This window comes from Staurois parvus, unplaced genomic scaffold (assembly GCF_062004578.1).
Source record: "Staurois parvus isolate SC_StPar_1 unplaced genomic scaffold, SC_StPar_1.0 ptg001914l, whole genome shotgun sequence".
Lineage (NCBI taxonomy): Eukaryota > Metazoa > Chordata > Amphibia > Anura > Ranidae > Staurois > Staurois parvus.
The window spans coordinates 125257-152736 of record NW_028319710.1 but is presented as its reverse complement, the minus strand read 5'-3'; the positions used below and the strand labels follow the sequence as shown (position 1 = coordinate 152736).

Genomic DNA, 27480 nt, shown 5'->3' with positions numbered 1-27480 from the left:
AAAGAACATTTTCAGTGCTAAAAAAATGACACTGTCCAACTATAAATTGTACACAGTACACCCAGAGTGCTATCAGTTCGCTGACAATTGCCGGTTCTCGGCAGTACTTTCCTCCCGCTGTGACAGCATGAGGAAAGTGCAGCCGATAACCAGAAATTGTATTTACCTGGTGATCTGCTGTGTCGAGGTAAAAACTCAGTAGCACCTCACTGCATAAAGAAGTCAATAATAACACAGAGAAGATACGGGGCTCCAGTGTTGAACATTGGCAAATGTTGCATATACGCTCTCGTTCAAAGAAAATAAAAAGAGAGCTCTGATGGTGTAATATAGTTGGTAGTCATCTGTGAAGTATAAAAACATAACTGGCTAAACCTAAATTATGACCGACACCAACTGTTCCTGGAGATAACCTGTTGCAGACACTTTGTAGTCAACTTCCAAGTCTGTCCCTGTATCCTACTCATAACTATATGCCAGGATTGCATCCTCCAGGGAGTCAAAGCTTGAGTATGACAGGAAAGCCTTTGGCTGTGGGCTTTTTAGGGGACACTATGACCAACTAATCCAAGCATGCTATGGAGGGGGGCTTGTCACCAGCAAGGGCGGTCCTTTGTTTTTTCATTTGTACCTAGCATCCTACTCCTGCAGGTGGCACAATATGCAGAAGGTGGTCATCCAAAGCAGAGCTGCATCGTAAACAAAAAAACTTTCTCAAGTCCAACTTCAAATCTACTAACAAAGCTTAGCCCCTTATTTACCTTGGTTATCTGTGTAATGCCATGCTGAGCAAGTAATTTTTTGTAGAAAGTTTCTGTCTGTTCACTTGTCATATTTGGCTCATCTTTAGTAAAAAGGCAAACTTCACATGCATCAGGCCTTACACCATGAGGGAGAGGGCTGCAGAAAAAAGAAAGAAAGAAAATAAATGCAACAGTGTGTGTGGTGGTGGTGGTGGTGGTGGTGGGGGGGGGGGGGCGGGGGTGTTCTACAACCACCATACATTATAGCTGTACCTGTGAATCAAAATTGAAGGAGAGAGAGCTCAAGTGCTACAAAGGCTGGATAAACTAATACTCAAAACCAGCTTTGCATCTCTTCCCTTTACTCACGGTGAGAAATACAGAAGTATTGACCAAAGAAACAAAATCCTCTCTTTCAGCCACCAAGGGGCTTGTGTATCAACAATATTCTTACAAAGAACAGGTGTTATTTCTGCACAGCTGCCAATCACATGCAATCTTTTAGGGCAGGCTGTGGAAAAATAGCTCTAGTTTAGTAGAAACAAATTCATACATAAGGTTCTGTTGTAGTAAATGACATGTAACAAAGAAATCAAATATACTTCAGGGCTGTTTTACATTTTACACAGATATGCTTACATTCTGATGGTCTGTAGGTGCTTCGGAATTCTCCAAACAGTCACCATTAAGGAAATCCAATCATATTCATTTAGGAGTAATTTGCTGCCATTCTCCTTAGTTTTTTTATATGCAAGGAGGGCTTTAACTGCTTTTGTAATCTGGAGAAAAAAAAAAAAAAATGTAAAATACAAAATTGTGGTTTTTTTTTAACCATTTGCCTACCAGGCACTTATACCCCCTTATTTACCAGGCCAATTTTCAGCTTTCAGCGCTGCCGCACTTTGATTGACAATTGCGCGGTCATGCAACATCGTACCAATATGAAATTTGGATCATTTTTTTCTCACAAATAGAGCTTTCTTTTGGTGGTATTTAATCGCCACTGGGCGCTTTACTTTTTGCGCTATAAATAAAAAAAGTGCAAAAAATTTGAAAAAAAAAAGTTTCTTTGTTTCTATTATAAAATTTTTCAAACAGGTATTTTTTCTCCTTCACTGATGTACGTTGATGAGGCAGCACTGATGGGCACTGATAGGCGGCACTGATAGGCAGCACTAAAGGGCACTGATAGGCAGTACTAATGAGGTGGCACGGATAGGCGGCACTGATAGACAGCACTAATGAGGTGTCACGGATAGGCGGCACTAATATGCAGCACTGATAGGTGACACTGATGATGGGTACTGATAGACGGCACTGACTGGCATCACTGCTGGGCACTGACTGGCGGCACTGACTGGCACAACCCCTGGGCACTGACTGGCAGCACTGGTGGGTGGCACTGGTGAGCAGCACTGGTGGGTGGGCACAGGTGGGTGGGCACAGGTGGGGGGTGGCACTGCTGGGCACAGGTAGGTGGCACTTCTGGGCACAGGTGTGTGACACTGCAGAGTGGCACAGGTGGGTGCACTGCTGGGCACAGGTGGGTGATCTGCTGGGCACAGGTGGGTGATCTGCTGGGCACAGGTGGGCGGAGCTAGTGGGCGCACTGCTGGGCACAGGTGGGCGGAACTTGCGGGTGGTACTGCTGGGCACCGATCATCAGGGCACTGATCATCAGTGCCCTGATGATTGGTGCCGATCCCCGCTCTGACAACTGCCGGTTCTCGGCAGTACTTTCCTCACGATCTGACAGCGTGAGGAAAGTGCAGCCGAGAACCGGCACTTGCATTTCCCTCTGATCAGCGTGTCATTGGACACCGCTGATCACGTGGTAAAAGGCCACTGTGATTGGCCTTTTACCACATCACGTGATCAGCTGTGTCCGTAGGACACAGCGATCACGGAGATCACCGAGTGCGCGCCCCCTGGGGAGCGCAGGAGAGCGCGTTCTGGGAGGCCGTCATATGACGTCCACTCAAAACTGGCCGGCCGCAGTGCAGCCGTCATTCGGCAATCTGCGGTCGGCAACTAGTTAAACAAAAAAAGGGACAGTGCTACACAAAAAAAAAACAAAGGATAAATCGATTAGGAGTCCTCAATAATATATCCAGTCTTTACCCTATATAAGGATTGCGGAATATCAGTCCTTGCTGGCCCTTGCTGGTCCAGGTGCGTGGAAAAAAACTAGGTGTTATGACACCACCTTGCGAATCTTCTCACCTCAACGGTTTGACCTACTATAATTTCGGTCTGAGCGCCTTTAATCCTTATTACCCTTGGGTTGTGGGGAATTCTCCTCCTGGTGGGTTACACTTTTCACTGGCTCATGGGGTCCACCAATGTATACACACACACACATGTACATATACACACACAAACTAGCATAGTGTGTACTGCATAAAATCCAAATTTATTAAAATAATACCAACACTCACAAGACCAGTGCACTTCCATGGTGCACCGCAGATGAAGGTCATAAAAGTTTCACAAGTGTCAAGCACGAATGTGGCACCTGGTGGAAACACTGATGGTCTGTCTCCCTCCTTGGGTGCAAATATGTGCTCCCTGTTCCACTCCTGTACTGAAATAATCACCAGGGCTTCCCCCAACGGCTTGTAAATACCCATCTTAGAAAGGGGGAAAAAATTCTGCCTAAGAAATTATGAATTACTCGCAGTGTAGTGGAAGGACAAAACGGGATGTTTTCGTCCTGTCTTCCATTCACGCAGACACGACCATCCAAATTTCCACGGCAGCTGGTGTTGTGGAGAAGCCCCTCTGTGACCACGACTATAACGTTAACATGGGAGGGGTGGATTTCAAGGACCAGATGATGAAGACGTACTTAGTTTCCCGAAAAGCTGGATGCTGGTACAAAAAATGCATCTGTTTATTTAAATTGTCTCTATATAATGCGTTTGTGCTTTATAAAGCAACTGGACATAGTGGATCCTTCCTAAAATTCCAGGAAGATATCACGTCCCTTTTGTATCCAGAAGGTGCTATGGCGCAACCCCCCAACCCAGATGGAGTTAGCCGGCTGCATGAGAGACATTTTTCCGATGCCATTCCTGGTACTCCAAACCAAAAAGACGCCCCAAAAAAGATGTCATTTCTGTAACAGACACTGAATTAGGTATGACAACCGCTTTTTCTCTCCTGTCCTAGCCAACCTGGTCTCTACCTCAAGGACTGCGTCCGTTATTACCATACACTAGTTGACTATTAGTATAGGATACAGCACGGCACGGTTCAGGGCACATATTTGCACAGGGTCTCAAAGATGTTAGGTAGTCAGGAAACTGGCTATTGTATTCCGAGAGACCCTGCAATCTGGTTACAGTTAAAAAAAAAAAAAAAATTAAAAACCAAAAATAGTAGTTTTTTTGTTGCTGAGTTACTGTTTTACTGTTAACCACTGCCGTTTTCTTTGCTGGAATGTAATTCAGCTGCAGCACTGATGTGTTTATTCTGAGAGCATCAGTGTCTTGCTCTTAGAATATATGCAAGTGGGTGCAGCAGTGTTGGATGAGATTTTTCATCCACAGTTAAAGAAAAAAAAAAAAGGAGCATATATGCCCAAGCATGGAGGCCAGGGGTGCCCTGTGGGTGGATGGACCCTATGCTTCGGCATATATTTAAATAAAAACATTTTGGCAGAGATTTCTTCATCCACATCGATCGGTGTTAGTTTTTTTTTTTTTTTAATTTAGATATTTGTTCATTTTCAAATATAGCAATACAAATACATCCAAGAAAAAAGGAAATACGAAATAACAAATTTCTTCTAAAACCACTTATTGCATATCATTTTATCCCCATAACCCCCTTCCCTCAGCCCACCCTCCATACCACCCCTCTTCAGTAAACCCCTGACATCTGTCTGATCAACTTATAACTCACATCTTCTGGATAGAAAAAAAAAAAAAAAAAAAGGAAGCAAGCAAATAAGACATATTCCTATATATTTTTCTTTTCTTTTTCCTTTCTTTCTTTTCCCCTTTCCTTTATACTTATTTACAGAGTAACTTCTTTCATCTTTGCCCTAAATTCCTCCCATTTTGTATAATAAACCTCCATCCTATCTTCCTGTATATAATATAGTTTCTCCAATCTAACAATCTGATCCACTCTGTTCATCCAGTCTTCTTCCTTCGGTGCCTCAACTTTGCGCCAAAACCTAGGTATCAATCCTTTTGCTGCATTTAAATAGCACTCTATGCCCATATCTTTATTTTTATTCATTGATATTTCTGTGATATGAAAAAGACAAATTTCAGGGTCCAGACCAATCTCGATTCCGGTGATAATCCTAATTTGATTTATAACCTTTCTCCAGTAAACTTGTATTTTTGAACATCCCCACCATATGTGGTACATTGTGCCCACCCCTCCACACTCTCGCCAACACCAAGGTTGTTTCTCCCCACTCATCTTGTGCTCTACCGTCGGTGTAATATACCACCTACTCAGACATTTATAGTTCATTTCCACCTCACGCATACTGACATTCCCATGTACCAATCTATATATTTTTCTTTGTGTATGCTCCTCCCACTCCACCCCTAAATCACTTTCCCATTTTTCTATGTATCTTAATTTTGACTTACTATCTAAATCAGTGAGAATTTTGTATGCTTTAGCAGTGCTGTGCTTCCCATCACCTCGAACTTCCAAAAATTTCTCAAATAAATTCCAATCTTTTCTAATTCTAAGGGGCTTCGTCAATTTCCCCACAAATTGTTTCAATTGGTTAGATCTCCATATATCTATCTTAGTGAAAATCCCTCCCTCTTCCCTTTTCAAATCCTCCAGTGTTCTTAAGTTTACCCCCTCCATTACATCTCTCAACTGAGCATCTTCCTTCTTAATCCATTTACCCGTAATTTCCTCTTTACCTGGGGGAAAAAACTCTGAATTTCTTAGTGGCATTAGCAGTGAGTTAAAATCCCAATTCCTCTGTTTGTGCAATCTATCCCACTCCTTCAATACAATCCTAGTGTATGGACTCGTGCTCTCAGCTAATTCTCTAAACTGTGTTGACACCCAAACAATCCCACTCAAATCCTTTCCACTAAGTGCATTTTCTATTGTAACCCAATTTTTACTCTTTAAATTGTGCTTCCAATCAAAAATTCTTGCTAGGATGACTGCCCTATAATATCTTCTGAAGTCCGGCATTCCCAACCCGCCCTTTTCTTTATTTCTACTTAGCACTTCATATGATACTCTAGGTTTTTTATTTTTCCATATATATATTGTTACCATTCGCTTGATTGTCCTGAAGTATATCCCTGGGAGTTTAATGGGAATCATTTGGCGTTTATACAGGATCTTGGGGACAATTACCATTTTTTTTAAGTTAATACAACCTAACCAGGAAGGATTTCCTCCTCCAATTTTCTTCAATTCTTCCCTAATCTCGTTTAACAATGGAATATAATTAGCTTTATAAAGGTTTTTCTGTGAAGAAGTAAGTTTCACTCCCAGATATTTTATTTCTCTATCTTTCCATAAAAAGGGGAATTCTCTCTGTATCATTTCTTTTTCACTCCTTGGAAGATTTATATTTAATATCTCTGTTTTACTCGGGTTAATTTTTAGGTTTGACAATTCCCCATATTCCTTCAATGTTTTCATTAGATTGGGAAGCGTTATCCTAGGGTTTCCAATATAGAACAATAAGTCATCCGCAAATGCGGCTACCTTATGTTCTGTCTTTCCTACATTAATTCCCCTTATATCTATATTTTTCCTAATTGTTGATAGCAGGGATTCCAAAGATAAAACGAACAGCAGTGGGAATAATGGGCAACCCTGTCTAGTTCCGTTTGACATTGCAAAAGACTCTGATCTCTCTCCATTTACCATTACCGTCGCGGAAGGTCCTTCATACAATCGTCCAATCCACCTCCTCATCCTACTACCCAATCCCCGAACCTCTAGCGTGTCCATCATGAAGCTCCAGTTAACCCTGTCAAACGCCTTCTCCGTGTCTATTGAGAACAACACCACTGGATTTTTTCCCTTTCTACTTTTCTGAATAAGCATCAGGGATCTCAACCCAATATCTCGGCCCTCCCTTCCTCTAACAAAGCCCACCTGGTCCCCATGTATCCACTCTGGCATCAGATCCCTCAACCTATTCACTAAAACCTTTGCATACAACTTCGTATCTATGTTCAGCAATGATATCGGTCTATAACTTGAGCACTGGGAGATATCTTTACCTTCCTTATGTATTAGAACCACCTGGGCCAGTAGGGATTCCTGTCTCATCTCCATCTCTCCTCCCAACGCGTCCATATATATCTTTAACTTAGGTAACAGTAAGTCACTATATTTTTTATAGTACCTCACAGTATACCCGCCTGGGCCCAGGGCTTTTTCCCGTCATAAAACTTTTTAGTGCTATTTTTAGTTCTTCCTGTGAAATTTCAGATTCTAAGGAGTTTAATAGTTCTTCACTTAATTTTGGTAATCCTGCGTTTCTTAAATATTCCCTTCTTTTCCCCTTATTTACCATTTTGTCCTTATTTGTAGGATGGTTGGGGGCAATATTATATAGTTTACTATAGTAATCCTTAAATACCTTTGCAATATCTTTGGTTGAGTGGACTAACTCTCCCTTGGAATTTTTTATTTTGTCTATGTAATTCCTATTCTTTTTTTCCCTCAAGGCTCTCATTAGATATTTTCCCGGTCTATCTCCCCATTTATATCTTTCCCCCGTAATTTTATTGAAAATTCTCATTTTTTCTTCCTCCAACACTTTCTCTAGTTCTTCCCTCTTTTTTATCACTTTTTGTTCTGTCTCTTTCATTATGTTATTTTTATGTAGGCGTTCCAACTCAGCTATTTCCTTCAGAAGCCCACTAATCTTCTCTCGCCTTTCCCTTTTTTTCTTCGCCCCAATCGCAATAAGGATTCCTCTTATATATACTTTATGCGCCTCCCACACTGTAGCCCATGATACATCTCCCGTTTCATTCTCCTCAAAAAATCTCCCTATCTCCTCCCTAATCTTCCATTGAGTATCTTGATCCATGAGAAGTGCCTCGTTCAGCCTCCATGTTAGACCTCCCGACGACCTCCCTCCCCATCTTAATTTCATTGCAACGGGGGCGTGATCCGAAAGAGTCATTGCCTCTATCTTTACCCTAGCCAAATCTTCAAGGAGTCGATGGTCTATCAATATATAGTCCAATCTGGAGTATGTCTTGTGTATATTAGAATAAAAGGTATAATCTCTGTCTCTAATATTCACAATTCTCCAGCTATCCACCAGTTGGCTCTCTCTCATCACCTTCTTCAATAATCTCATCGACTTATTTCCCCCTCTCTGCACTAGAGGTTGTATCTATTTGTGGATCCATGCATAGGTTGAAGTCCCCTGCAACTATTAAATATCCCTTACCAAAATCCATCAATTTGTTCAGAACCCCTTTCAAAAAACATCTCCGGCTTCCTATTCGGGCAATATATATTTGCGAGCGTACACTCGATGTCCTGCAATTTACCTTTCAAAAACAGAAACCTCCCATCCGGATCAGTTTTTCTATCCTCTAGTTCAAACCTAGTATTTTTTGCAAATCCTATAGCCACACCCTTTGCTCTCTTAACTGGGGAGTCTGCATAGTACCATATCGGGTGATATCTAGAGTTCAACTTAAGGTTTTTTTTTTTTTTTTTTTAACTCGAGGTGCGTTTCCTGCAAAAATACCACTGAGGCCGCTCTATGCTGTAATTCTCTAAATAACCTAAATCTTTTACCTGGGCAATTTAACCCATTTACATTATGAGTTACTAACTGTATTTCCTCCATGTTTTGTTTGTTTGTCTTCTTCCTATTTTACCATCTCCTTTCTTCTTCCTTTTCCCTGTATCTCTTCTTTTATGCCAGATGTCAGTTTTAAAAACCTCCTGTCCCCCCTCCCCCTCCAGTTCCCTCCCTCCCACCCATTTTAGGCTTGTAGTTTGCCTATAAATCTGTTGAGGGTCAAAACCCTCCATAGATTTTGTACCTTGGGGTTGAACTCCACCCATGAACGGTCTCCCCCACCTCCCCAGATGCCCATTATCTATTTCATGGACTCAACATGGTTCCACTAAGAGGTACTTCATGCGAGCGAGCAGGAAGAGAAGAAAGAAAGAAAAAAAAAAACCCCTCTATCTCCCTCTCCTAATTAACTGCCAGTCTTCCTTTACTCTGGCCCCACTATCTCCTTCCTCCTCCTCCCAACCAGAGATCTCTATAATTTGCAAATCAAGTCTGTCACAGAAGTCTCTTAAATCCTCAGGGAATCTCAGGTAGGCTGTAACTTCGTTCTTCCATCCGATTAGACACTCAGGAATACCCCATCTATAGTGCACATTTTGTTTTTTCATCTGCTCTAACAGGGGTTTCAAGGATCTTCTTCTCCACAGTGTCTCTGATGTTAAATCTGCAAATATCTGTATATCTATTTCTCCATATTTAATAATTGATCTTCCCTTAATCTTTCTCCATATCTCTTCTTTATCACCCATCTTCTGGAATTGGACAATTATATCTCTGGGTTTCTTTTCTCCATTTCCATGTTGGATCCTTCCAATTCTAAAAACCTCTTCCAGATTCACCTGTTCTGTTTCTGGTCTATCCCTTATGGAATTTAGGATTTTACAGACAAAGTCTCTTATTTCCTCTCCCTTTGCAGACTCTGGAACACCTTTTACCCTAAGGTTCTTCCTCCGATCCCTGTTTTCCTGTACTTCCATCCTATAAAGCAGTCTTTTTTGCTCTTTCCTAATATCTTTTGTCCTTTTTTCTAAACCGGAGATAAATTGGGCGTGGTTTTTAATTCTTTCCTCTGTCTCCTCCATCCGCAATAACATCTGCCCCAGATCACTCTGTATAATTGTCAGTTCTTGTTTTATTGTTTTATCGAAGTTTTTAAACATGTCTGCCATCCCTTTCTTATTTGGTACTTGTGGTTCACTTTCCAGTTCTTTCCTCTCCACATTCTCTGATACTTGTTGCCTATTATGCTTTGTTCCCAGGGCGAGTCTAGGGCTAACTGCCAGACTCATTTCCAGCTCACTTTTATCACTGATACCTTGAGATCTTTCCGGAGTCACATTTCCTTGAGACGTTTACTTTTTTATCGTACCTACTTGGGACCCCTTTAGCCCACTACTTTTAACGTTTTTATTCTTCATCTCTTCTGTGTGTCTTATTCACTTAAATACAGGAACCACAATGAGTTAACAACTACAAGCCAGGGATCCAGATTTCAATTCATACTTATTTTCCACTTTCCCACTATATTCTCCTTCTTCTAGGGCTGCTAGTTCCTCTTTCACTCATTCAATCCTCCCCAGGGAGTCTCCCCTTCAAAAATCTTACAGTCACTATTTGGTCAATATTGGCTAGAACGAGCTTCTCACACTCACCCTCTGCTTGCTTTTCTTCTGATGAGACAGCTACAGGCCACCAGCCGTGAACTTCAGCCTCCCATTGCTCTCTTCAGGGGGATTCCTCTGGGTCTTCTTTTTCAGATCCTACTCCCCTGTGTATAGACTTAGCTCACAAGGGGAGCAGGTTATCCGTAGGGAATAAATTTTCACTCGTGTGCTGCGGGGGGGAGCGAGCCGGCGTCTTCACTCTCACTTCGGACGCCGGCCGGCTTTTTCCCCTTCCCAGTACTCTTCTGCGGCTTCCCACGTGGCCACACCGTGTCTCCCTGCTCTCCCAGCAGCCCCGTACGTCAGTCCGGACTTCCTCCAGTGGGCCCCGCCGTCATGGCACACCTTCTCCCCGCCACTCCCAGGACCGCCGTACCCGTCACTTGTGAGTAAGTCCCCGGATCACTCCTCTGCAGGCATCTGGAGCAGTGTAGATATCTCGGAGAGCACCCGCTCCGTGCTCTCCTACACCGCCATGTCTAGGCTCCACCCCCCAGCCACATTCATCCGTTTAACCTCACCACAGTTGTGAGAAAGGCCCACACCCTTTTTTTTCCAGTCAGTCCATGGGCTGAATGACAAAAAAAAAAAATTTCATGTGTGCCCACCATTAGAAGTGGGTGGATGCAGGGCGGTATATTCTAAGGGTGAGCATACCACATACTTTTTCTGGCAGAGATTGCTTTTCTTTTTTTTTTTTATTCAGCCCACAGGCTGCATAAAAAACAACCATAGCATATGTACTCAACAAGGACCAGCGACGTACTGGTACATCACTGGACGTGGTTATACCAGGATGATGCCTGCAGCTGTAGGCATTATCCTGGTATAGTTTTTTTCATAAAAGCAATCCCAGTTGCCGATTAGCTGCAGGATTGCTTTTACAAGCAGCAGGATTGCTTTTACAAGCAGCAGGAGAAGATGCTGCCCCCCCCCCCATTGCCTTCCACAGACTTCTTGGAAAGTCCCATGCCATTGGAAGAACCTGAGAATGCAGCCAGTGTTTGTGCCAGCTGACCATTGAGCTGATCATCTGTATAGTCAGCACTTCAGTATCGCAGGATATAAACAGTGCTGAGTGTGTCTTATCTAGTAGATCCACGGTAAAATGGCATCTGTGAGGGCACGCATGCGCAGTTGCTTGTTCTCCGCAAAAATGGCGGTGGGGTAATGCGCATGCACCCTTTCCGCCATTTAAGCATTTGACGTCGGTCACACGGCTGTTAGCTTCCCCCTCTGATGATGTGCCTTAGCACGAAAGGCCTCAGGAGGAGCTGACAGCATGTGACGTCATTGCTGCCGTGACCACGAGGAGGTCCGGCGGCCATCTTGCTTGAGGTCAGTGCTGCAGTACTCTGTATTCCTATGATTGTGTACCGTACCTCCACCTATATGTTTACTTATGATTTTAAGTTTATTCAATAAATACACTGAAATACTACACTATTGGCACCCCTCTTCTTGGCTCCTGATTGGAGGTGCTGTTAAATCCACAGAGCAATCTTTGTACCATCGAATATCCAGAGGAGAGAGCCCTGTACCCAGGCTGTACACCCAGACTACCTAAAGGAGACCTCTGGATCCAGCAGATTAGTACTACATCCAAACCTGATGACCCCTTTTTCCTGAAGGAAGCCCACCATCTGCAGGCTGTTCATATACCCATCTGGTGGAGATATATACATATATGCGCATATTTATGTGCGGTCGGTGAGTGCGCATTTTTGCCATTTATTCCCTGTCACTGGCTTTGGAGTTATCTGCTGTTGTGGAAGTTATTACGGGTGCCATTTACCACACTTAGTTCAGTGGACGATTATTAATTGAACAAACTTTTTATGAATTAATAATTTTATTTTATACCTGTATCTTTTAGCGCTGCACTTTATCTATTTACAATTTGAGGTTTATGTGATTTCCTCAAACAAATTATATTTATGATGAAGCGCTCAACTTATATAAAAGTGGAAATTATCTCCTTCCAAAATAATAATAAATTATTCCAAATATACAAACTAAATAGTCATCAATCTATACAAAATATCTAGTGCAAAATCCCCACACACAAATTATACGCCCCCTGGTGGTATAGTGATAATCAACTAATGCCTCTTGAACTGTGCAAAGTGATACATATATCCAATTATATAAAAAATCAATTAAATAAAAAATCAATTCAAAATTATTTGTGATGCCACACTGTGCAAAATAATAAAAAAGTGTTCAATGACTTCACTCCATGCTGCAATTGTGCTCTTCGTGATATTCTTCAGGATCCTGAAGAAGCCACGTGATCGTGGCGCAACGCGTCAACGTATTTCTGGTCATAGGGGTGACGTACTTCCGGTTCCGGGTTCGGACGCCATCTTTGTACACCTGAGTATACCCATAGCACATGGGAAACTGCTTCTCTCTGTTGGAGGATATGTGAGTGCGATTTTGCTATCTATCGCTGAGTGCATTAAAACAGTGTTGCACTATGGAGGTCTGTTTTTTCTTGCATATGCGCCCTGTGTTTGAGTCCGTATTGTGAGGGGAGTTATTTGAGTGGAACTCATTGCCTGGAGGAGGATCTTGATTAAGTCGGTGGAGGCAGTGGAGGATGAAAAACCTGGCAGATATATTACATATATAAAGCTTTGTGACCCGCAAGGGTCGAATGTGGAAGGTGAGGGGGCACTTTGGCTATTATTGAGGGGAGTCACATCAAGAATATCACGAAGAGCACAATTGCAGCATGGAGTGAAGTCATTGAACACTTTTATTATTTTGCACAGTGTGGCATCACAAATAATTTTGAATTGATTTTTTATTTAATTGATTTTTTATATAATTGGATATATGTATCACTTTGCACAGTTCAAGAGGCATTAGTTGATTATCACTATACCACCAGGGGGCGTATAATTTGTGTGTGGGGATTTTGCACTAGATATTTTGTATAGATTGATGACTATTTAGTTTGTATATTTGGAATAATTTATTATTATTTTGGAAGGAGATAATTTTCACTTTTATATAAGTTGAGCGCTTCATCATAAATATAATTTGTTTGCACATATCTTGAGGTATAAAGAATAGGTGATAGCAGCTAACTTTTGGTCACTAGGTTCTGTGGAGCGCAGGGGGATTCTTTGTATATTTATGTGATTTCCTATAGTGTACTAGCTGCTATCTTTTATAGAGCGCTCGCTTAATTACTTTACAGGATATAAACAGCGCCATTTGTGAACTGGAAAAGCATCTGACCACACCGATCTTGGCGAGATCAGATGATGTAAGGAGATATCGAAAGTTTAATAGACCTCAAATTTCTCAAAAAAGAACACCTGTCAATGCCTATTGCAGTCAAAGGGGATATTTACATAGTGATTAAAAATAATAAAAAACAAAAAAACAAAAAAAAAAACAAAACAAAGAAAAAAAAAACAAAACAAAAAAAAAAAAAAACACCCTTGCGCGCCCCCCCCCCCTTCGCAAGTGTTGACCCAGTGCCAGTATGTAAACAGCAGTTACACCATGCATGTGGCTAAATGGTTAGCACTTCTGCCTGGCAGTAATAGGGTCGCTGGTTCGAATCCCAACCCCGGCACTACCTGCCTGGAGTTTGCATGTTCTCCCTGTGACTGTGTGGGTTTCCTCCGGGTACTCTGGTTTCCTCCCACACTCCAAAGACATGCTGGTAGGTTAATTGGCTCCTGTCTAAATAGGCCCTAGTATGTATATGTATGAATGTGAGTTGGGGACTTTAGATTGTATGCTCCTTGAGAGTTAGGGACTGATGTGAATGTACAATATATGTATGTAAAGCGCTGAGTAAATTGGCTGCGCTATAGAAGTACCTGAAATAAATAAATATTGCTGTGAACATCAGATCGAGGGCAGTAATTCTAGCACTACACCTCCTCTGTAAATCTAAAATGGTAGTCTGTAAAGACTTTAAAAGAATCGCCTATGGATATTAAAAATGTATGCAGTTTGTCGCCATTGCATGGGGCATGCACAGTTTTAGAGCATGTCATGTTTGGTATCTATTTACTTGGCAAATCATTATCTTTTATATCTTATCAAACAATTGGCCAATATATTATGTTTTTGTGCATTAGAAATTAAAGAAAAAAAAGTGTATTTTGTTTTTCAAAATTGCATTTGAAAAATCGCTGCATGAGTACCATGTAACACAAAAAATTGCAGTACCCACCATTTTATTCACTAGGGTGCCTGCTTAAAAAACCCCCATATGTTTAGGGGTTCAAACTAATTCACTAGCAAAAAATACTGATTTGTTCATGTGAACAAGAAGTGTTAAAAAAGTCAAGTGGCTAGAAGAGTGAGTGATGTGTGGCATAAACGTCTAATGCTAGACATAAACCCCCCCTCCCAAAAGACATCTTTTTGGAAATTAGTCACCCCAAACTATTTGCTGAGAGGCATGTTGAGTCAATAGAAAAATTGATTTTTTGCTCCAGAATATGCCTCAGTAAACTGTGAATTTATTAAATTGAGAATTATACTCACAAAGAAGTAAATCAAGCATCTAGGTCCTCAGAGGAACTTTAGGAGTATAGAACCAATGCGAATCACATCACAAAGGTAGACTCTCAAAGTAAGGCTGACGCGTTTTGAAGGGGGTACCTTCTTCATCAGAGCTAACTAAATAATGAGTACCCTCTACCATATATACCCTGGGACTAAAATTGGACCCTCCCACCTGGACTGGGAAGTCTCAGGCCGGGAGGAGGGGCATAGGTGTCAAAAACATGCCAACAATTGAAGCAAATAGTTTAAGTAAATATCCTTGTATGTAAAAACAAGCATTAAAACCATTAAGATCATTAACAATCGCAAAACTGTAAAATAGCATATAAAGTGTATACAGTATGCCATATTGGTATTGTTACATGCAGTAAAGACAGAATAGCAAATAAGCAGATGTGATTAAGAATAGAATTGATTAAAAACTAAAAATAGTAATTAGAATTGATATTGATTACAAAGGTCCTGACTTTTGACTCTTTTTAGAGATATATCTCTTAACGGAAAGTGAATACTTACATTAACATACGTTCCATCGGACACCCAGGATGTACTTAGTTTGGCCTGTTAAAAGTCATTCAGCATGTCTGTCTTTAACTTTAAATACAAAGATTGATCTTGGGTAGTATTTCCAGGTCAGCAGCAGAGGGAGATCAAGTACATCCATTACCAAATATGGCTTCTGCTAGTGGATGTGAATGGAACACACGCCAATGGGTGCACGGTAGTGAAAGCGCATGCGCAGTCTGAACGCCGGCCCGCCGGAGTCATCTTTGGAATGCACATCCAATGGGCCACTGCACATGCGCGAGGCGGCGCTGCGCACCTCGGCCAGCTCTCCAATCCCCTGCTGGAGAACACACTCACGCAGGAACGGAAGAGCGGCTGTGGGATGCTCTCCAGCCGCAGATTCCGGTTAGACCACGAAGCGCCTCCAACGAAGGGGTTGTGTACTTGGCATCCACCCCACAAGGGAGTGGGAGTGAAAAGGGGATGGAGGACCATAGGATATGAGCCACTAAGACTTAAGAGAAGAATGCACTCCAGTGGGGAATATACAACAGCCAAAGTGGTATAAAGGATGACATGTCTATATAACAGCAATAGGAACATCAGTATTCGTGCAGGGCCAAACAGAAAATAATGCAATACTTGAATAGTGATAGGGCAATAAATCTCAGAGGAAATATGACCAACAATATACCGCAACAAATGGCAATAAAAAAATAAAATAAAAAATAGTAAAAAATTACAAAAAATGATAATAAAAAGGCAGCAACTTCAAGCGTTACACAACATGTTCTAGAATTTACATGAAGGGACAGGGGCACCTCGCTACCCATTATACTAATGGGAAATATATTTCTGTGGTAATAGTAATAATAATAATATAGTAAAATAGTGATAGCAATAATGACAATGATATTATATGTATTAGAAAATATAGATTAGAATAGAGATGGACTACATCTGGAACACAAATGGATATACATAATTCGAATAGGGCACTATGGTGACATAAACCTAAACAGCCCCACCTTGCATGTGTCTACATAGATCATGTGTAAAGATGTATATCGATTATAAACGTACGATAAGAAGAAATGTTCTATAGATAGATGTAAAATATATAATAAAATTTTTGTAATAACATTTTTTATATAACCAAAAGGTATATGTAGGTATATAATCAATTCTATTCTTAACCACGTCTGCTTATTTGCTATTCCGTCTTTGCTGCATGTAACAATACCAATATGGCATACTATATGCTATTTTACAGTTTTGCAATTGATCTTAATGGTTTTAAAATGTTTATTTTTACATCCAGGGATATTTACTTCAATTGTTGGCATGGTTTGATGACACCTATGCCCCTCTTCCCAGCCTGAGACAACCCAGCCCAGGTGGGAGGGTCCAATATCAGTCCCAGGGTATATATGGTAGAGATTACTCATTGTTTAGTTAGTCCCCTTCGAAACATGTCAGCCTTACTTTGAGATTCTACCCTTGTGATGTGTTTCGCACTGGTTCTACACGCCTAAAGTTCCTTTGAGGACCTATATGCTTGATTTACTTCTTTGTTTGTGAGTAGAACTCTCAATTTATTAAAATCTCAGTTTACTGAGGTAATGCGCAAGGTTGGTGAGCTTTTTGTTTTACTCTGCAGTACTATTCGGGCTACCCCAGCCTTGTTGAGAGCTGCACAACCTTCCATGCATTGGTGGTCGAATTTTCTCAAGTCCCGTTTTCATCCATCCACCCTTGCTCTGGGTCAGAGCGCATGAGAGGTTGTTTCTGTATCCAATAAGCACCGTCAGGGTTTTAAAGGGCTTTATTTCCTCATTACACTTCCTGACTACCTATCACAGTTTCAGACGCCCCGAAATGCCAGACTAGTATGAACCCCCCCTTAAAATGACCCCTTTTTGGAAAGTAGACACCTCAAGGAATTTGACAAGCAGCACTGAGTATTTTGCAGATCTCGTTTGTTGCCAGATGTATTTGGAAAAATGTTTTTTCTTTTTCAAAACCTTGTGAGAAAAATATGAGATCTGCAAAATACTCACCATGCCTTTTTAAATTCCTTGGGGGGGGTGTCTACTTTCCAAAAAGGGATCATTTTGGGGGGGGGGTTTGGTGCTAACCTGGCATTTCAGGGTCTCCAAAACTGCAATAGGTAGTGAGAAAGTGAAATGAGGAAGTTACGCACCTTCAGGCTTTCAAAATGGTCATTGGATTTCGGGCTCCTGTATGTGGCTAGGCTTCCAAAACGTCTTACACAAGTGGAATCCCCATACTCGGTAGATGCAGCAGAATGTACTTTGGGGTGTAATTCCACATATACCCATGGTATGTGTGAAAAATATATCATTTGACAACTTTGTGTAAAAAAAAAAAAAAATATTTTTTTTTCCACAAGTTTTTGGAAAATACCAATCTTCCATGGATTCAACATGCCTCTCAGCAGATAGCTTAGGGTGTCTACTTTCCAAAAAGGGGTGTTTGTACTGCCCTGGTATTTTAGCACCTCAAGAAATGTGATAAGCACTTTCCTATCGAACATGCAGTTATTGGAATTTTATTTTTTTCAACAAAGACATGTAGGAAAATACATTTTGGCCTAAATTTATGATGAAATTTGAGTTTAATACAGAAATGAGAAAATAACTTTTTATTTAAAAAATGTCGGTCTTTGTTTATAGCACAAAAAAATAAAAATAAAAAAAACCCAGAGGTGATCAAATACCACCAAAAGAAGGCTCAATTTGTGAGTATTGCATGACCGTGCAATTGTCAGTTAAACTAGTGCAGCATCGTATAGCAAAAAATGGAGTAAATTCCATTATCTATACCGCCATTTGTAGACGCTACAAAACTTCCACACAAATTAATATGCAGTTATTGAGATTTTGTTTTACCAGATGAGGCAGAATACATTTTGGCCTACATTTATGACTAGATTTGAGTTTATTATATATATTTTTTTTATAGCTGAAAGTAAAAACCTTTTCAGTCTTTTTTTTGTTTATAGCGCAAAAAATAAAAATCCAGAGGTGATCAAATACCACCAAAAGAAAATTCTATTTGTGTGAAAAAAAGTAGTGGTGCACCAAAATGAAAATTCTGGTGCCGAAACCGATAGCGAAAATTCAGAATGCATGTGGCCGAAAACCGAATCGAGATCTGCGTATGTGGGGGTGTGGACGCTCACATTTTTTTTTTTTAAACGTTCATGTATATATTTCTTTTTTAATTTATGATTTTATTGCTATCACATAGGGGACCAATAGTCCCCTATGTGATAGCATATAAGTGACAGGTCCTCTTTGTAGGGGGGAGGGCAGTGTGTGCAAGGAGGGGGCAGGAGAAAAGCAGTGTATACAGAGAGTATTATAAGTGTAGTGGTTCCTCCTGCGCTAAATGAACTCAACCTAAACAAAGCTGCTAGCACCCCAACCCTATACCTCTAAAGCAGGGGTCCTCAAACTGCGGCCCGCCGAGGAGTTTTATCCAGCCCGCCGGCAGGGGCATATCTGCTGCGAGGAAGGGACACCAGGTACAGGGGCGGGCAGGGGGCTGCTGTATCTTACCTGGCTCCGTGTCCCAGTCCCACGACGATCCGGTCCAGGAAGCGCTGCTCCTTCATTCACTCCGGCCATTCCCTCACTCGATGTTCGCGCTGCCGCTCGGCTCTGCCTCCTCACTGGTGATTGGGCACCAGAACTGTAGCTCAGGAAAGGCACACTGGCGGCCAATCACCTGCGAGGAGGCGGAGCCGAGCGGGCCCACGAACATTGAGTGAGGGAGAGGCCGGAGTGAAGAAGGACAGCTGAAAGGCAAGTGTGCCGTGCAGATGGTGCTGCTGCAACCAGGTATGCTGGCTGCAGCAGCACCAATGCTGGAACAGGGGTCAGCAAGTTAAGTGTCATTGGGAGGAATAGTGCCCCATCATTGGTGTCACTGATACTTATGATGGGGCATTATTCCTCCCACTGACACCAATTTTGGGACACTATCCCCCCCCCCCCCACTGACACCAATGACGGGACACTATCCCCCCCCCCCCCACTGACACCAATGACGGGATACTATCCCCCCCACTGACACCAATGACGGGATACTATCCCCCCCACTGACACCAATGACGGGACACTACCCCCCCCCCCCACTGACACCAATGACGGGACACTACCCCCCCCACTGACACCAAGGACGGGGCACTATTCCCCCCTACTGACAACAATGACGTACTATTCCTCCCACTGACACCAAAGATGGGAAACTATTCCTCCCACTGACACCAATGTTGGGAAACTATTCCTCCCACTGACACCAATGTTGGGACAATATTCCTCCCACTGACACCAATGTTGGGACAATATTCCTCCCACTGACACCAATGTTGGGACACTATTCCTCCCACTGACACCAATGTTGGGACACTATTCCTCCCACTGACACCAATGTTGGGACACTATTCCTCCCACTGACACCAATGTTGGGACACTATTCCTCCCACTGACACCAATGTTGGGACACTATTCCTCCCACTGACACCAATGTTGGGACACTATTCCTCCCACTGACACCAATGTTGGGACACTATTCCTCCCACTGACACCAATGTTGGGACACTATTCCTCCCACTGACACCAATGTTGGGACACTATTCCTCCCACTGACACCAATGTTGGGACACTATCCCCTTCCCCCACTGACACAAATGATGGGACACTACCCTTCCCCCACTGACACAAATGACGGGGCACTACCCCCCCCCCCCACACACACTGACACCAACGATGGGGCACTATTCCTCCCACTGACACTATTTCACTCCATAAGACACACTTGAGGGGAAATGTCTGTGCGTCTTATGGAGCGTCCGGCCCAGTATTCCCGCCGCCGTTGTATGTCCGCAATCTCTGGTCATCTCCTGTACTTTGTCCGCAGTCTCTGGTCATCTCCTGTAGTATGTCTGCAGTCTCTGGTCATCTCCTGTAGTATGTCCGCAGTCTCTGGTCATCTCCTGTACTGTGTCCGCATTTGTTCATAGTTTTTTTTTTTTAAACTATAGTCCGGCCCTCCAACGATCTGAGGAACAGTGAACTGGCCCCCCTGTGACGACAGGTGACGATGGGGGGGGGGGGGGGGGTCAAGTTGTATAAGGAGAGAGGTTTAAGGACTCATTCACACTTGACTTTATTTCTAACTCTTGCCGAAAGGCCCTATAGCGTTTGACAGGCATTTGATAAACGGTTTTAATGCTCCTCAAACGCTGTATGCACGGTTTTGAGGCATTTGATAGGCGTTTGCCAAGCGTTATAACTGCACCACAAATGCCTGTAATGAAGTTAAATGGTATTAACGCTCCGCAAACCCCTCGCAACCACACCGCAAATGCCTGCCAGGCGTTTGAGGAGTGGCACCATAATGCATGGGAGGCTTCAACTCCTCCTGACTGGACATGAGGCGCCAGTTTTGCCGCGACGCAACGCTTCAGTGTAAACAGCACTATGTGCTGCAATGTACAGAATTTTTATAGGAGTTTAAGAAGCGTTAAAAACGCTTCCTAAACACCTGTCTGACGCCTGCTGACAAAGCTAGTGTGAACGTAGCCTAAGAGAAGAGAAACAAAGTTGTAATGAAATATAAACAGAAGGAAAATTGAAAGTTTCAAACTTGTCAGAAGAACAGGACGCAGGTAAGATTCGCTCCCATTGATTGATCAATATTCCTGGCACTGACAGAACCCTGGAAATTGATCTCCATATTTTGGACATTCACAAATATCAAGGAGCTTACAATCTAAAGCCAGAAACACAGACATATACTAGGCCCAATTAACCTAACAGCATGTCTTTGGAGTGTTGGCAGAAAAACACCCATGCAAAGAAAGCATGCAAATTCCAGACAGGCCAGCCATGACTGGGATTAGAACCCGTGACTCAAGTGCTGTAAGTCCTGAGTACTAACCACTAAGCCACTGTAAGAGTCAGAGTTTGAGCTGGAATGTAAAATAGATACATAATTAAATAGAAGGAAGATATAGAATTACATTGGGAAATTAGAACTAGACATTCAAATTATTTGAGAAAAAGTGTGAAAATGTTTGACATTTGAAAATAGAATGTATGACATTCATTAGGAAACGCATTAGTTGGCCGATCATTTTTGGAGAAACAGCAAAAAAAAAAAATATAATATAGGTGTGCTTTTTATTTTAAATTATAGGTATTCTCATATGCAAACAGAAAAAGACCAAAAGGGACAAAGCCAGCAGTTGTGCACCACCTAGCGAACATATCCGGTATTGCATCAAGAAATGTGGCTGACGCGATTCTGGATTTAATAACAGGAAGAGAGTCTACACAGTAGACGCTTTTCAATGAGCTTGCTAGAAGCCTTTCTGACTGACAGCTCTAGATTGATTGAATTAAATCTGCCTGAATGTTCAGCGTCTGCTGGTAGACTCAATTCTTAGTATAATCAGGGCCTCTATGTCAGTGCCGGTTTTAAATGCAATTGCCGGCTTTTTTTCTTCACTATAGCCCACAGAATTAGCCGTCACTTTCCCCGGAGCTAAAGGAAACGTTGTTTCTTTTATCCCGGGAAAAAAATTAAAAGGAAACCTTTAGTGACAGCTAATTCTGTGAGCTATAGTGAAAAAAAAAGCTGGTGCACTGAAATGAAAATTCTGGTGCCAAAAATGAAAACTCAAAATGCACTTGGCCGAAAACCGAAATGCGCAGTTTTTAAAAATGAATATATATTTTTTGAAAAAAAAAAACCACTTTGATTAAAAAAAAAAAAATATATATATATATATATATATATATATATATTTTTTTATATCCCAATTTTTTTGTAAAATATGAGAGACGATGTTACGGCGAGTAGATACCCAACATGCCACACTTTAAAATTGCGCACACATGGAATGGCGTGAAACTGCGGTACTTACACTGCTAAGCTGAATACATTTTTAAAGCATCACCCATGGAGATTAACGTTACATAGGAAACTTAGTGATCTTGCTCCGATGTTCATTGCGATACCTCACATGGTGTGGGCATAGTGTGGTTTGAACACCATTTACATATGTGGGCATAGCCTACGTATGCGTTCACCACGATGTGCGAGCACGGGGGCACTTTAAACTTTAAAAAAAATGTATTTAATGTTTTTTGTTTTTGCACTATTCCTTTAAAAAATGTTTTAATAACTTTTATTCTTACTACAAGAAATGCATGCATCCCTTGTGATAGAAATAATTAGTGACAGGTCATCTTTATGGAGAGATATGGGGGTCAATAAGACCCCATATCTCTCCTCTGCAATGTAAAGCATTGGATAAAAAAAAAAAAAAAGCATTGATCTAGTGCTTTAACCACTTGAGCTCCTGAGGATTTACCCCCTTAATGACCAGGCCTCTTTTTGCTACTCGGCGCTACACTAATTCAACTGATAATTGCGCGGTCATGCAATGCTGCGCCTAAACGAAATTTACGTCCTTTTTTTCACACAAATAGAGCTTTCTTTCGGTGGTATTTGATCACCTGTGCGCTTTTTATTTTTCACGCTATAAACAAAAAAATACAAATATTTTGAAGAAAAATATTTTTTACTTTCAGCTCTAAAAAATATATAGTAAACTCAAAGTTAGTTATAAATTTAGGCCAAAATGTATTTTGCTACATGTTTTTGGTAAAAAAAAATCCCAATAAGTGTATATTGATTGCTTTGTGTGAAAGTTATAGCGTCTACAAACTATGGTATAGATACTGCAACTTACGACATTTTTTTGCTATACAGCGCTGCGCTAGTTTAACGGACAATTGAGCGGTCATGCAATATGGTACATAAATGAAATTTATGTCCTTTTTTAACACAAATAGAGCATTCTTTTGGTGGTATTTGATCACCTGTGCACTTTTTATTTTTGGCGCTATAACCAGAAAAAGTTTTGAAGAAAAAAATTTTTTTTTGAAAAAACAATATTTTCTCATTTTGGTCATAAAAAATATCTAAAAAAACCCCTAAAATTTCGTCATAAATTTAGGCCAAAATGTATTCTGCTACATGTTTTTGGTTAAAAAAATCCCAATAAGTGTATATTGATTGCTTTTTGTGAAAGTTATAGCGTCTACAAACTATGGTATAGATAATGGAATTTACACAGCTTTTACTTTGACTGCCCATCACATTTCTTGAGGTGCTAAAATACCAGAATAGTACAAGCACCCACATATGACCCCTTTTCGGAAAGTAGACACCCTAAGCTATCTGCTGAGAGGCATATTGAGTCCATGGAAGATTTTGTTTTTTCCACAAGTTTCTGGAAAATGACAAAAACTTTTTTTTTTTTTTTTTTTTTTACACGAAGTTGTCATTTAAATGATTTATTTCTCGCACAAGCCATGGGTATATGTGGAATTACACCCCAAAATATATTCTGCTACTTCTACTGAGTATGAGGATACCACGTGTGAGACTTTTTGGGAGCCTAGCCAAATACAGAAGCCTGAAATCCAATGACCACTTTGAAAGCCTGAAGGTGCGTAACTTCCTCATTACACTTCCTCACTACCTATCACAGTTTTGAAGTCTCTGACATGCCAGGGTAGCCCCAAACCCCCCAAATGACCCCTTTCTAGAAAGTAGACACCCCAAGGAATTTAAAAAGAGGCATGGTGAGTATTTTGCAGATCTCATTTTTTCTCACAAGGTTTTGAAATATAAAAAAAATAGAAAAAATGTTTTTGATTTTTTTCTTCATTTTCCAAAAACTTGTGGCAACAAATGAGATCTGCAAAATACTTACCGTGCTTTTTATCAAATTCCTTGGGGCATCTACTTTCCAAAAAGGGGTAATTTGGGGGGGTTAGGTGCTATCCTGGCATTTCATGGCCTCCAAAACTGATAGGTAGTCTGGAAGTGTAATGAGGAAATAAAGCCCTTTAAAAGCCTGAAGGTGCTTATTGGATTTTGGGGTCCTGTACTTGGCTAGACTGCCAAAAAGTCTCACATGTGGTACCGCCATACTCGGGAGAAGTAGCAAAATGTATTTTGGGGAGTAATTCCACATATAACCATGGCATGTGTGAGCAGTAAATCATTTAAGTGACAATTTTGTGTAAAAAAAAAATATATATTTATTTTTGTCATTTTCCAAAAACTTGTGGTAAAAAAATAAATTCTTCTATTGATTCAACATTCCTCTCAGCAAATAGTTTGGGGTGACTACTTTCCAAAAAGGGGTTATTTTGGGGGGTGGGGGCGTTTTATGCCCAGCATTAGAAGTTTATGCCACACATCATTCACTCTTCTAGCCACCTGAACACCAAGCCTTTTTGTTCACATGAAAAAAATCAGTATTTTTTGCTAGGAAAATAATTTAAACCCCAAAACATTATATATTTTTTAAAGCAGACACCCTAGTGAATAAAGTGGTGGGTACTACAATTTTTTATGGCACATAGTACTCGTGCAGCGATTTTTCAAAAGCAATTTTTAACAAAAAAATACACTTTTTTTTACTTTTAATGCACAAAAACACAATATATTGGCCAATTGTTTGGTAAAATATAAAAGATAATGGTATGCCGAGTAAATAGATACCAAACATGACATGCTTTAAAATTGCGCATGCCCCGTTCAATGGCGACAAACTGCAAACATTTTTAATATCCATAGGCAGCGCTTTAAAAGCCACCATTTTAGATTTACAGAGGAGGCCTAGTGTTAGAATTACTGCCCTTGATCTGACGTTCACGGCAATACCTCACATGCATGGTGCAACCGTTGTTTACATAACGGCACAGGGTCAAGGCTTGTGCACACAGGTGTGCGCGCATGGGAGGGGCAATTTTTTTTATTTTTAGTTATTTTGATTTTTTTTTTTATTATTTTTACATTGTACCTTTCATTTTTTTTTATCACTTTTAATGCTATAACAGGGAATGTAAATAACCCCTATAACTTCAATGGGCAATGTCATATATTCTTTTTTGAGAAATCTGGGGTCTATCAGACTCTAGATATCTCCTCTGCCCTTACATTATCTAATCAAACCAAAATCGGTGTGATCAAATGCTTTCCCAAGTTACAAATGGCGCTGTTTATATCCTGCGAAACTGAAGTGATGAAATCCTTGTAGCTTCCGAATTCTTAGACTATAGAGATGATTGGCACCATTCTGGTCTCCAATCAGCTCTATGGTCAGCTGGCAGAAACACCAGCTGCATTCTCAGGTTCCCCTGATGGCATGGGACTGCCCAAGAAGGCCGTGGAAGGCAGCGGGGGAGGGGGGACATCATCTCCCACTGCTTGTAAAAGCAATCTTGCAGCTAATTAGCCATTAGGATTGCTTTTACATGAAAGCCGATCACCGGCTGAAAAAAAAACGACACCAGGATTATGCCTGCAGCTCTAGGCATCATCCTGGTATAACCATTCAAATCCAGTGATGTACCAATACATCGCTGGTCCTTGTTGGTTATACATGCTATGTTCTTATTTTTTCATTCAGTCCACTGGCTGCAAAAAAAAAAAAAAAAGAAGAAATCTCTGCCAGAAAAAGTATGTGGTATGCCCACCATTAGAATATACCGCCCTGCATCCACCCACTTCTAATGGTGGGCACACATTAGATCACACTTTGCCACAAGTGCCAGTTCCAAGATTGAATAAATGTCTAAATAGTGGCACGCGTCAATAAAAATTGTCCACGTATAAGTGGAACCCCATATGGAGAAATGATGACACAAAGTCCCAAACTATCTTGCCACTGCTCCCCATGTAGTCTGGGCATCCGGGCGGGCTCCACGTGACTATCTTTTCCCTCGTAAATCCGAAACTTATAAGTATAGCCTGTTGTCCTCTCACAGGTCTTCTACATCTTGACCCCATTACTGGCACGCTTGCTGGGGAGAAATTGTTTGAATGCAAGGCGGCCAGAAAAATTAGTCAGGGACTCATCAATGCAGATGTTTTGCTGGGGAGTATAGACATCTGCAAATTTTAGGTTAAGGTGATTTTCCAGGGGCTGAACTTTGTGGAGCCGGTCAAATTCAGGGTTACCCCGAGGATGACAGAGTGTATTGTCGCTGAAATGCATAAAACACATTATACGCTGATATCTATGTCTGGCCACGGCAGCAGAGAACACGGTATATGATGAATCGGGTCTGCGGACCAATACAACTCCAATTCATTTCTTTTAGTAATGCCCATGTTGAGGGTTAGGCCCCAAAAAAATTTTAATTTGAAAACCGTAATGAGTTTCCATGCGAATGATCTGGCAAACTTTGAATTTGGGTTGGCGGCAATAAATTGTTGTGCATATAAACTGCTTTGATCCACAATCAACGCATACAGATATTCCGTGAAAAATAGCTCTAAAAATCAAGGAGGTATGTGAAAGACCAAGATGTACTAGACCGCTGGTACTCGCCAGTTCACCAAAAGGTAGAGCGGCACTAGTACTGGCACTCTGCTGCATATGAGAGTCATCAAAATTTACCGGCAAGTGCTAACAGAGATCATGCCTGATTCTGCGAACACTGTGGTTTTGTGTGCAATGTATCAAGTGACAGTGACCTACTGACACTGCACTTGCTGGGGGAGAAGGGGGGGGTAAGCGTAGGGGCTAAACGCAGGTGCAGGGGCTGATCCCGCTAACGCTGCGTTTTTGGGGACGCTATACTAATGTGAACGCTGGTATAGTGCGGACCTGATCAAAGATATTGACCCGTTCAGACACTATACTATGTGATTTTGCATACCCATGCCGCCCTGTAGCAGTATTTCTGCTGTAGGGTGGTCAGGAAGCGGTTACAGAAGAGGTTTGTGTTACGTTGCTGCGTTACTTTAACTGACAATTGCGCGGTCATGCAACACTGCACCCAAATTAAATTTACATCCTTTTTTTTCCCCACAAATTGAGCTTTCTTTCGGTGGTATTTGATCGCCTGTGCGTTTTTAATTTTTTGCGCTATAAAAAAAAAAGGCTGACAATTTTGAGAAAAAAAACAATATTTTGGACTTTTTGCTATAAAACATGTCCAGTAAAAAAAATTTAAAAATCTAATTTTGGCACAAATTTCATCCAAAATGCATTCTGCAACATGTCTTTGCAAAAAAAAAATACCAATACGTGTAAATTAATTGGTTTACATGAAAGTTATAGCGTTTCCAAATGGCGGGAAAGATACTGGCATTTTTAATTTTTATTTATACTAATAATGGC

The 27480-nt window shown here is 41.2% G+C and overlaps 1 long non-coding RNA gene across 1 annotated transcript in view; it reads right to left on the bottom strand.

The window, feature by feature from the left end:
* Positions 1-740: 740 nt before the first annotated feature.
* Positions 741-27480, bottom strand: part of LOC149433821 (uncharacterized) — a 46294-nt gene continuing 19554 nt past the window's right edge. Inside the window, exons 2-3 of the long non-coding RNA XR_016308843.1 lie at positions 1383-1522; positions 741-900 (exon numbers count right to left, since the gene is read on the bottom strand). This is a non-coding gene — a long non-coding RNA (uncharacterized LOC149433821). The remainder of the gene's footprint in view (positions 901-1382; positions 1523-27480) is intronic.